Raw genomic sequence first — 11,317 nt, forward strand, 5'->3', positions numbered from 1 at the left:
GTCAATCATGATGTATGCTGTACATGATGAGACATTAACACTGGCAACACCTTCTCTGTCACTGGCTCTGGCAAGAGTCAGACTGCAGTCAGCATCTGCATCCTTGTATTGCCTTGATACTGCGCTTCAATATGTGTTCACCCAATCTTCAAAGACTTTTTATTTAAAAAAATAATTTTTATTCTCAACGTGCATTTTTCAGAGGCAGCCATCACAAAAAAACAATAAAGAAGGAGAAAAAGACAATAAAATGGTAATTCAAAAAGATAATAATATAGCAATGAATCAAACTACATCGTGCACGATAAAATAATTCCAGTCCTTAATAACCAGCTATTAGGGTCTTTTTAGGGGTCGAGGTGTGGCAAAAAAGTGTGTGGAGTTACGAGGGACAGAGAGTGAAAATTGCATTTTAAAATATCTAACAGGGTTAAGACACTTGCTGCAGAGATCATTGTGGGCTCAGCAATTTTGACAAAACAGTTGTCGGATAACTCAAGTGGTTAAATTGTTCTGGGAGAGTTCTGTGTTTTGTCCAGTCATAGGCACAATTGTAATTTATAAAATAGCATAGACGGTTAATGTTCCTCCTTCAAAGCACAACGTGTAACATGCAGATCGCAGATTTGTTTATTATTTAGCTAGGCAAGCGGGCTATTGCTTTTGACACTGCAATCATTTGTTTACTTCCAGTTCACAAGCTGCAAGGCTTCTAATGTAGCACAATGATTTATTTATCAGCATCTAGAAGCTGTATGCAAACTGTAAGTCCTGGGTTTAGACCCTCACTGCCTTTTCTCAATCTGTTGTCATTCTAAGATTGCAAGGAAGGGTTCCTTTGGGAAGTAAAGGCCATATTTCAGAAAAGTGTCGCTGCACACGGTGCAGCGCCACTTTTCATGCACCCTTTACCGCCCCCCTCCACCGCTACCATGTGTGCGCAGTATTTAAATACGGTGCACCATGGCGCAGGGTAGGGGGCAATAGCATAATTTTTTATGACGCTATTGATGTACTCTGCAGGAGTACATAGGGGCCCATTGTAAACAATGGTGTGCCCCCTTTTAACGCCTGCTCTGAGCAGGCGTTAAAAGTGCCGAAAAGAATTACGCAAGGAAATCTGTTAGATTTCGTTGTGCCGTTTTTTCAGCCCCCCTAACGGGGGAATGCCCCCTTCGCATACATTATGCCTGGCGGAGGCATAATGTATTGCAAAGGGTTACAAAGTGGTGCAATGCATGCATTGCGCCACGTAGTAAATATGGCGCGTGATTTTGGCCTCGTTGGGTCACATTAGCATATCAAAAATTACACTAATGTGGCGCAAAAAGGCGTTAGGGGCTCTTAAATATGCCCTTAATAATCTTATTAGTACAGACAACCACCACTACTGCGTTAGGTTTATATCCTGACTTTGTGTTTCCTCCAACCATTCATTCTTAACATATAACGTCTAAAAGTATGGATGATGTGTCCTATAGATTATAATTTATAACCCTCATTGTCTTATGTAACATTTGCTGCACATTGATTTACACGTGTAAGATTTATTATGCCTCTTTGTGTGATGTAAAGTGCTCCAACACCGTACATTGTGATGAGTAGCACATTGTGATGAGTAGCACTATAAAATAATTAAATTAAAAAAGGAGATGCCATTTACATCAATATTTGTGTAATTACTCATACAGGCATTCTTACAGTGCAAGTACATCTCTTGCATAGAGAGTTGAATAAAGTAAAAAAATTAGGCCCGGGTGGGCAGAGCCACGCCTCGAGTTGGAAAGTCCAGTAGAGTAGCTGCAATAGTTTTAAATCCCAGAAATCCAAGCTTGCGCTTGGCAAGTCTTGTTAAATGTGTGCACTGGAGACACAAACTTCTGGTGCTAAACACTTGAGCTTTTCTTGTATAATATAGACTTTATAGGTAGAGCGAAGGCCATTCACACTCCAAGTAAGAAATTGAATGTTACTTGATAGTGTGTCTATTATGATTTGTGCTAAGATCAGCAATTATATTTTTTAGTAATCATAGTGCCTCTGAGAAAATCCATCTCTAGTTTTTTCCTGTGATACCCTGTGACCCTGAACCCACCACAAAACCCAAACCCATCACCCTGTTACACCTGCTGGCTCCACCTCCCTTGAGGGCAGCGTTTTGACCGAACCCCGTCAACCAAGTGACCTCTAAGGAATCAGAGAGGATCTCCCATTCAGCAGGTCCTATTCTCTTCTTGTGAGAGACATAGGAGTTGTAGCAGCAATTTGAGGATCTCAGAACAATTTCTGCATTAGGGCTACAGCAAAACTATAAATCACACAGAAATAACAAAGAAAAACTACACAGAGGAAAATAATAAGTTCAAACATAATACAGTACTATTCAGTTCAACAAAAAGGATATTTGGGTCATTCTATAGATTGGAATAATTCCAACCGAAGATAAAATACTCTTCCCTTCAATCATTATTGAAAGACCGCTCTTTGAAATGGCTCAAAAGTGCAGAGGCTACAGAACTGATCTCCCACTGCTTGTTATTGAGGCATTCATTGCCTGTCAAAGTGCCCTTCAGTGTTCAACAGTCTGATTACAGACGTTTGAGGGAAAATAGTAAGTATATGATCCTTTCTTAGCTGAATTAATAGGATGAACAATCTAATAGAGCAGTGGGTGAAGACAATAGTTTCCTATGTGTATAAAAAATTCACTTTAATGTGGATTTGTTTTGTCTGATCCCATATCTCTTAAAGGGAAATCTGTGTGCCCACTTTACCTGGCAACCTAAGACCCATTCTTGCAAGGTACAGAAAGCTTTTTTGGAGTAGCAAACAACAAAGCCTTGTGGGTAATCTTTTTTAGCACCATGAACGTCAATTCACCAGAAGGCCAGGGGTACCAGAAGTGACATCACACCCCATTTGACCTATACATTCACTCACCCACAGATGCTTACAAATTAATACACAATCACACATACACACACTCTTTCCCACATAAACACACTCTTACCTGTATACATGCACAAACATACTATTAAAAGCATTTTTAATTCTTACCTCAGTTGCCAGGGACGGTTATAGTCTAGCTAATGGTACTCCATTTTTTATTACACTAATAGTGAATAATTTAGTTATTCACTATTATAATAAAAAAAATAACAAAATACAAGGAGATTGGAGCCCCAACCAATGTTCATAAGGATGAGGTGCTCCTGTGTTTCTGGCACTGATTATGCCTCCCCTGAGCCCAGGTGTAGCAAATGCAGTGCCAGGGGCCATAAGGGGCAAGCTAGGGGTCGCAGCTGGGCCCCCTGGTGGCCCCTAAATGACGTCCATGTTCAGCACCTTCCTCTATATCAAGAATTCCCAAGTTGTTATAGCACATTCTGTTCTCCACATCATCCATTTTAAGCATGATCAAATTTGTTTGCGATGCCTGAATAGAGATCTGTTCTTTCACAAGAATGATGGATTCTTCCAGATTGCTGGAATATTCCTCAGTCTCACTTATGTGAGTGCTAATAAGAGACAATGCTTCCTTAGGTGAGTGTGTATTGTGATAAGAGAAGGTTCATCAAGTTTATCCAGCAATGCAGATAAATCTGTTGGTCTACAATGCTGAACAGATACATAGTTTTTATGCAAGATAATTGGGGTTACTAGTGGCAGTGTCAACAGTTGTGCAGTGTGATCTTGTCACAGTCTTTTACTCTGACCATACACAACCCATCCTGGAAATTCACAGGCCTCGTCTAGCCTATAATCTTTCTGTATCTGTGTCTCCATTATCTTGCCCCAGTTTAACATGTGCGCAGTAGAACAGGTAGGTCTATCTGCCACTATCGGGGCAAATGAGGATACCTCCACAAAAATGCATTGCCAAAAAATGGCAAGGGAGACCATAAGGGAGCCAAATCCCTTATGATAGAAGCAGTGCTGAGAGAAAAGGGGGAAGGACATACATGTTTGGGACCTAATGTTAACCAGGTGGAAGAGAACGTTCCGTACCCTGCAAATTGGAAATGGTTGGCAGGGTATTTAAATCAATGCCCTTAATCAATGCAAGATAAATAAAGTGAGGCATAATTTACGGGAGATAAGAATCTGTTTCTGGAATGTGAGGGGCATCTCGAAACATGAGTATTAACTAAGAGAGTTGGGGGAACTGCCCAAGAATGACATCATTTGTATGCAGCAAACATGGTACATGGAGCCAGAGTTTTTCTTGGATTATACAAACGTTGCAGCACCTGCCCTCCCATCCCAAAGTGGTGGTCGCCCAAGTGGGGGGGTCACAAGTCAAATAAAAACTGATCTGGCAGTAATGACATCCATAATTTGGGCAGGAAAAGGGGATGCTATCATTGTAAAAATCGACCCACTTAAAAGACAAAACAACAGAGTCAATTATACCTTAATCATCAGAAATACCTACCTGCACCCAACAATCACACATAAGAGTGAGTCTGCAAGGACATTGTCAGATTGCCTAGAAACTCTTAGGTCAAAATATCCCAAAGCACACCTGCTGATTTTTTTAGGGGATTTTAATTCAAATCTACTCAGAAACAGCAATCATGTGGAACGGAAAGAGAGAGAGGATGAATACTGGAGCATACGGTAGGTGACTGTCGAGGACCTGCGGCAGGAAAAATGGCAGGAAAAATGTTGTGTATATCTGGTAAATGCCCTGGAGGGTTTAGAGATGTGATGTATCAATGATAGAGTAATATCAGATAGTTCAGCAACATATATCACATCTCCCCTCTTGGACTAACAACCCTGGACTATCTATGGACTTCAATAGAGCATTTCCACATTATAAATGGCTTTCAATCTTGAAAACCTCAAAAGACCATGCAGCAATTCTATGCAAGATCACCATGCCTCTGGAAAGGTACCAGGCAACAAATATGATTGGCTATCAAGAATAAACATTAGAGAGAATAAAATGGTGGTTGGAGCAGTCCCAAATAAACTAAATAAAACAAAACCTAGGTCCAACAGATAGGGATTTTTAAAAAAATGAAAATGAAGGAATACCAGACTGGGCCACACTGATTGCATCAAGACAACTTATCAGAATGCCCCAAAAGAAGATCAAAGGTGGAATAAAATAGTCAGGGACACTCTGACAGCCTGAAAAGAAAAAGCTTACGAAAGAAGCTAAATAAACCCCTCTGCTGCCTCACGTACAAAAACCTTGATATAAAGGGTATGAAAGAAAAAGTGAAAACACTAAGGCAAGCATATAGGTGACATATATGGCAGGATAAACGGAATTCTGAGAAACTGACCTGGGGCAAACTTCATGCTGTACTCAGAACAAAGGATTCAAGGAAATTCTTGGAGCTAGTTAATAAGCTCACTCAAATCCGAAATCCAAAGGACTGTAACGTCTTCATGAAACAATGGTCTGATAGCATAAAGCAACTCTACAGCACAACAGTGGTTCAAATGGCAGGCATAACATGCATGATGAATGACCGAGATCACCACAGGCCACAAATCATGGATATATCCGATACGATTGATGGTCCAATGGAGGTAAGGGAAGTAAGCACAGTACAGACATCCCTCAATATCAATCTTAAGGAAAATTAGAGCAGCTGGGGCACCAGACCTAAATAGCCTCCCAGCAGTCCTGCTAAAATCAGATCTGAGTCTTTTGACATCCATTCTAAACTACCTTCTCAGAATGTTATGCTATGGCTACAGTCCCTTGTAGGTGGAGGGCTGTAAAAGGGGAAGCAGAGCTTTACCCACAAACTATAGCATGATAGCTCTATCGGACGTGAAAGGAAAGTGATACACAAGGTTACTGTACAGAGAGCTAAAAAACTGGGCAAAAAGAGTAGAAACTGATCCCATGGTTTCAGACTGGTTTTCAAAGGAATAGTAACATCAATAACAATCTTCTCACCTTAACCTGTCTAATTGATGAAGCTATGCTCCCCAAGACTCGACCTCTTAATGCAGCATTCAATATTTTCACAAATGCCTTTGTAACCATCCCAAGAGGCTCTCTATGGGCAAAGCTGAGGAAGTTGGAGATACCACTGCACCTCTTGAAGGCCATAGAATCACTATACAGTAACACATGCGTGATGGTTAAATTATCAGCTAACTGGGCAACCTCAGGGAAAATCTACACAAGCAAAGGATTGAAGCGGTTGCATCCTCGTCTCCTTACTTTTAATTTGTATATGACAGATATGAAAATTCATCTAGTAGTCTACAGATTTGCCTGTCCCACTAGATGAAGCACAAAATTAAAATCTTACAATACGCAGATGACATGATGCTACTTGATAACACTCAAATTGGCCTCCAGAGATCGCTTGTACAATACTGTGCAGTAAATAATATAACTATTAGCTTAAAGAAGATATTGGAGGGTCAAGATTAGAAAGAGTAACAAGTTTCAAATATCTCAGCATTATGAAAGATGGGGCAGGAAGCTGAGCTATGTTCCTTAAAACTGATAGTGAAACATCTGATATTCAGGATGGACCAACTCAAGAGAAGCCTTGCATACCAAAACACAAACGCCCTACTAACGGTGGTGGTAACTATGTTGGTGCCCACAATAACATAAGGTGCAATGGTGTTTAAAGATCAACTCTGTGAGCGGCTAGATAATCAGCAATGTAGCTGCTATCGCCATCTATTTGCACTTCCAGACTGCACTAGGCAAACTAAAATAAGACTGGAATTTAAATTACCAAAGCAAGATCTGGTATTGTGGGCCAAATTTGTTTCAAACTCTCAAAATTTGAAAATGGTCCCAAGTGGCTCAATGAAACACCTTCTCTACGAGTAATTTCAGGAGTCCGGCTCTGCATGGGGTCAACTCCCAGTAACCTCCATCAAGGCCCTGAGTGCGGAAGATCTAATAAATAACACCTTACCGTAGAGAACAACAAAACTATTAATGAAGTTAGCGAAGATAACTTCACGGGATGAGGAACGTAGGGACCTAAGAGCCCAATTTCACAGCAGTTGGGCCGTAAACCTTTCCACCTCAGCCTCCATACATGAATATCTGAATTTGCCCATCCCAAACCATGCAAAGTATATACGCATGAGAAAGCAATTTAGCCTCATCCCACTATGGTACTATTGGTATGGTTGCAAGGATGGTGATGGTGATGTGCGATGCAGATGGTGCGGCTAAACAAAAGATTCTTAAATACATGTGATCTACATCTGTGAAGCTCTAAAACCCCTGAAGTTTCGAACTCTTAAATGTGAGGGCATGTTGGGCAGCTGTCCTAATCTTCTTAAAAGGAGAATTATATCAGCTATCTGGGAACTTTTTAAAGTTTATGAAAGCAACAACAGGTAATCTAAAGTGTCTATGCTGGTGGTTACACTGGTGGCCTTTTAAGCACAGAGCAATTTGACTTATTTGGGTCACAATTTATTGGCATGGAGCACTTTGGACCAGTGGGGAGTCAAAATGAATCTAAAATAAGGACAATATTCAGAATTGGCCATGATGGGCACATCTGCCTGTGGAGTAGAAGTTGAGAGAGGCCATGGTTAGTGGACACTACTTTTCCCCCACAGGAATGATGAACTAGGAAGCACTTTTTAACCTTAAGCACTTTAGAATAGCATGCTGCCCTGTGGCTTCCATGACTAATTTTTTGTGTGAGGCGAAATCATATGTGTCATGTTGTATTATTGGCAAAGGGCAGTTTGAAGCTCCAAAAGGGGACTTCAAACCTTCAAACCTGATATCTTTTCCTTTTTAAACAATGTTTTAATAATGTTTGATATGGCCAGGCAGTCACCAATGTCCTTTGGCAACACCACAATCAAACAAACCTGCCACCCACAATAGCCCTTACGATATTGTCAAAACCATCAAAACAAGAAAAGTTGATTTAGGGATTGAAAGATCTGGCCATATTTATTTACTCATATATACAAAACACAACTTTAGATCAATTTTATGTACAGTAACCTACAGCTTTACAGCTTTATTTACAGAGATTAAGTCCTAGCCTTAGCAAAGTCAGTAGTACATGGGAGTTTCCTAACCACAGCTAAAATTGCATCCTTCTGCATCCTGTGCATCCTTCAAAATCATATCTTGACGAATGAGATCATAACTGGATGTAGAGTCTTCTCCTCCTAGAACCTCTTATCCAGTAAATCTTGATATGGGTGGGTCCCTCCTAATGGGTGGACCTCCCCTACCGGGGTGTTCCTGAGCAGGGGGCCCATCTGCCCGCTAGGATACCTACCTCGATCACCCCCTACACCCAACTTCCTCCCCCCAGGGGCCTGTCCTACCTGGTGCCCATTGCACCTGCACTGGAGATTGCCAGGTAAGGGCTGCATGTCAGCAACCACCCACAACCCCTGGAACCTCTTGACTTTGTGCCAGCACTCCCTAGAGGATCCAGTGACCTCGCTGTCACTTTAGTATAAAAGAAATGCCTTTACATGTACCCAAACTGTCCCACAAATCATGATCTCACCCCCACAAGCCAGCATTGTTCACCTACTATCTGTCCACCCTCACCATGGCAGGGCGATGTCCTAACCAGGCCAAAAAATCCTCAAGAAACAGTTTGTTACACACCTTAGACAAATGGACAACATTCTACATAAAAAAGCTCTACCTTGATACAATCATAAGCTATAGAAGACAACCTAGCCAACCTGAACAACTTACCAATCATATTGTTAACCCACTTCATAGAGTTACTGAGCGCCTTGAATGATTTACCACCTCTCCAGTCAATCAATCAATCAATCAATCAAAAAAATTTATAGAGTGCACTACTCACCCGTGAGGGTCTCAGTCGCTTGGGGGGGCAAGGCGGGGGCAAGGAGGGTCACTGTTCGAACAACCATGTCTTGAGGTTCTTTCTGAAGAGCAGGAGGTCTTTGGTTTTGTGGAGGATGGTGGGGAGGGAGTTCCAGGTTTTGGGGGCGAGGTAGGAGAAGGACCTGCCTCCTGTGGTGGTGCGTTGGATGCGGGGACTGTGGCGAGGGCGAGGTCGGCTGATCGGAGGTTGCAGGTGGGAGTGTGGAAGTTCACTCTGTCGTTGAGGTAGGTTGGGCCAGTGTTGTGGATGGATTTGTGTGCGTGGATGAGGATCTTGAATGTGATTCTCTTGTCTATGGGGAGCCAGTGAAGGGGTTTGAGGTGTGGTGAGATTCGTTCTTGGCGTGGGAGGCCAAGGACGAGGCGTGCAGCTGTGTTCTGGATTCTCTGGAGTTTGCTTTTGAGTTTGAGTGTGGTGCCGGCGTAGAGGGCGTTACCGTAGTCTAGTCTGCTGCTGATGAGTGCATGGGCGACTGTCCTGGTCTCTGGGGGAATCCATTTGAAGGATTTTTTGAGAGTGTGGAGTGTGTGGAAGCAGGAGGAGGTTAGAGCATTGATTTGCTGTGTCATGGAGAGGGAGGGGTCCAGGATGATGCCGAGGTTGCGTGCGTGATTTGCGGGTGTGGGTGCGGGGCCTAGGGCGGTGGGCCACCAGGAGTCGTCCCATATGATTTTGTTGGGGCCGAAGATGATGATCTCGGTTTTGTTGGAGTTAAGCTTAAGGTGGTTAGTTGTCATCCAGTTGGCTGCGTCGAGGAGAGCAGTGTGTAGGTTGGTTTTGGCGGTGGTGGGGTTGCGGGTGAGGGAGAGGATGAGTTGGGTGTCATCTGCGTAGGAGAGGATAGTGATTCCGTGTGATCGGAGGATGTTGGCTAGAGGGATCGTGTAAATGTTCAAGAGTGTGGGGCTGAGGGAGGACCCTTGGGGGACTCCATAGATGATCTTGGTAGCGGTGGAGTGGAAAGGTGGAAGGCGGACTCTCTGGGTCCGGTCAGTGAGGAAGGAGGTGAGCCAGTCTAAGGCTTTGTGGCGGCATGTGCGGAGTGTGTGGTGGCAGACAGTGTCAAAGGCTGCGGAGAGGTCTAGGAGGATGAGTGCGACGGTCTCGCCTTTGTCGACTTTGGTCCTGATGTCGTCAGTGCATGCGATGAGGGCGGTTTCCGTGCTGTGGTTCTTGCGGAACCCGGATTGTGAGGGGTCAAGAGTGTTGTTTTCTTTGAGGAAGTGGGATAAGTGGGCGTTGACTAGTTTCTCAGCAACCTTGGCGGGGAAAGGGAGGAGGGAGATGGGGCGATAGTTGGAGAGGGTCTCCAGGTCGGCTTTGGTTTTTTTTAGGAGAGAGGTGATTTCTGCGTGCTTCCAGGGGTCTGGGTAGGTGGCGGAGTCAAAAGAAGAGTTGATTATGTCGCGGAGTATGGGGGCGATGGTTGGGCTGGCTTTGTTGTAGATGCGATGTGGGCAGGGGTCGGAGGGGGATCCGGAGTGGATGGAGTTCATGTTTCTTTCGGTTTCTTCGTGTGTGGTGGGGGCCTAGGTGGTGAGTGTGGTGGGGGGGTCATGAGTGGGAGTTGAGTTGGGTGAGTGAAGGGTGTGTGTGTGGTGGTTGTGTGTGGTATGAAGCTGTTGTGGATGTCCAGGATTTTGTGGTGGAAGTGGTTGGAGAGGGCGTCACATGGGGGCTGTGTGTGTGAGGGGTCTATGTTGCTGGCTTTGGGTTTGACTAGTTCATTAATGATGGTGAAGAGTTCTTTGCTGTTTTGAGAGTTGTTGTCAAGGCGTGTCTTGTAGTGATCTCTTTTGGCGGTGCGTATGAGTTGGTGATGGGTGCAAATGGTGGCTTTGAGGGTGGAGAAGTTGGTTGTAGAGGGTTCTTGTCGCCATATTTTCTCCGCTTGGCGGCATTTGCGCTTGGAGTCTTGGAGTTTGGGGGTGAACCATGGGGCGTTCATGATGTTGCGGGTGGCGATGTGTCCACCTGGGAACAACGATTGACCATGCTAGTACAGTGTCGGAACCTCTTTGTGAGCCAGCTCATCTCTAAGATAACCAGCTCAAACAAGTCTTTCCATCCAATCTCAGATAATCATTGCAGCCAAGATGCACAATAATAATCTATGGGCGCGTAAACTACCAGGGTAGGAGTTTGTCCAATGCAGTCCTCAGGTTAGCCAGGCACAAACGACCTTGACCACAAAACGTAAACCGATATCCTGCTGCCTCAGCTCTGGCCACTTAGTTACCTGCGAAATATAAAGTTTTTGATCTCCTCCCGTATGAGTGGACAGGAGGCATCAAGGTATCCAGCGCCGATTCCGACCCCTCACACCACCTACTTGTGTCAACAGGAGAATAGAAAAAGGGGGTAGGAGAAAGGTATTAAAGACAAGTAGCTACAACAAGTTCAATCTTACGTAGCACCTGTAACAGTCCAACTTCCACCTGCCGATACTTTGTATTGCTAGCCAACCCCAT

This window comes from Pleurodeles waltl, chromosome 3_1, assembly GCF_031143425.1.
Source record: "Pleurodeles waltl isolate 20211129_DDA chromosome 3_1, aPleWal1.hap1.20221129, whole genome shotgun sequence".
NCBI lineage: Eukaryota > Metazoa > Chordata > Amphibia > Caudata > Salamandridae > Pleurodeles > Pleurodeles waltl.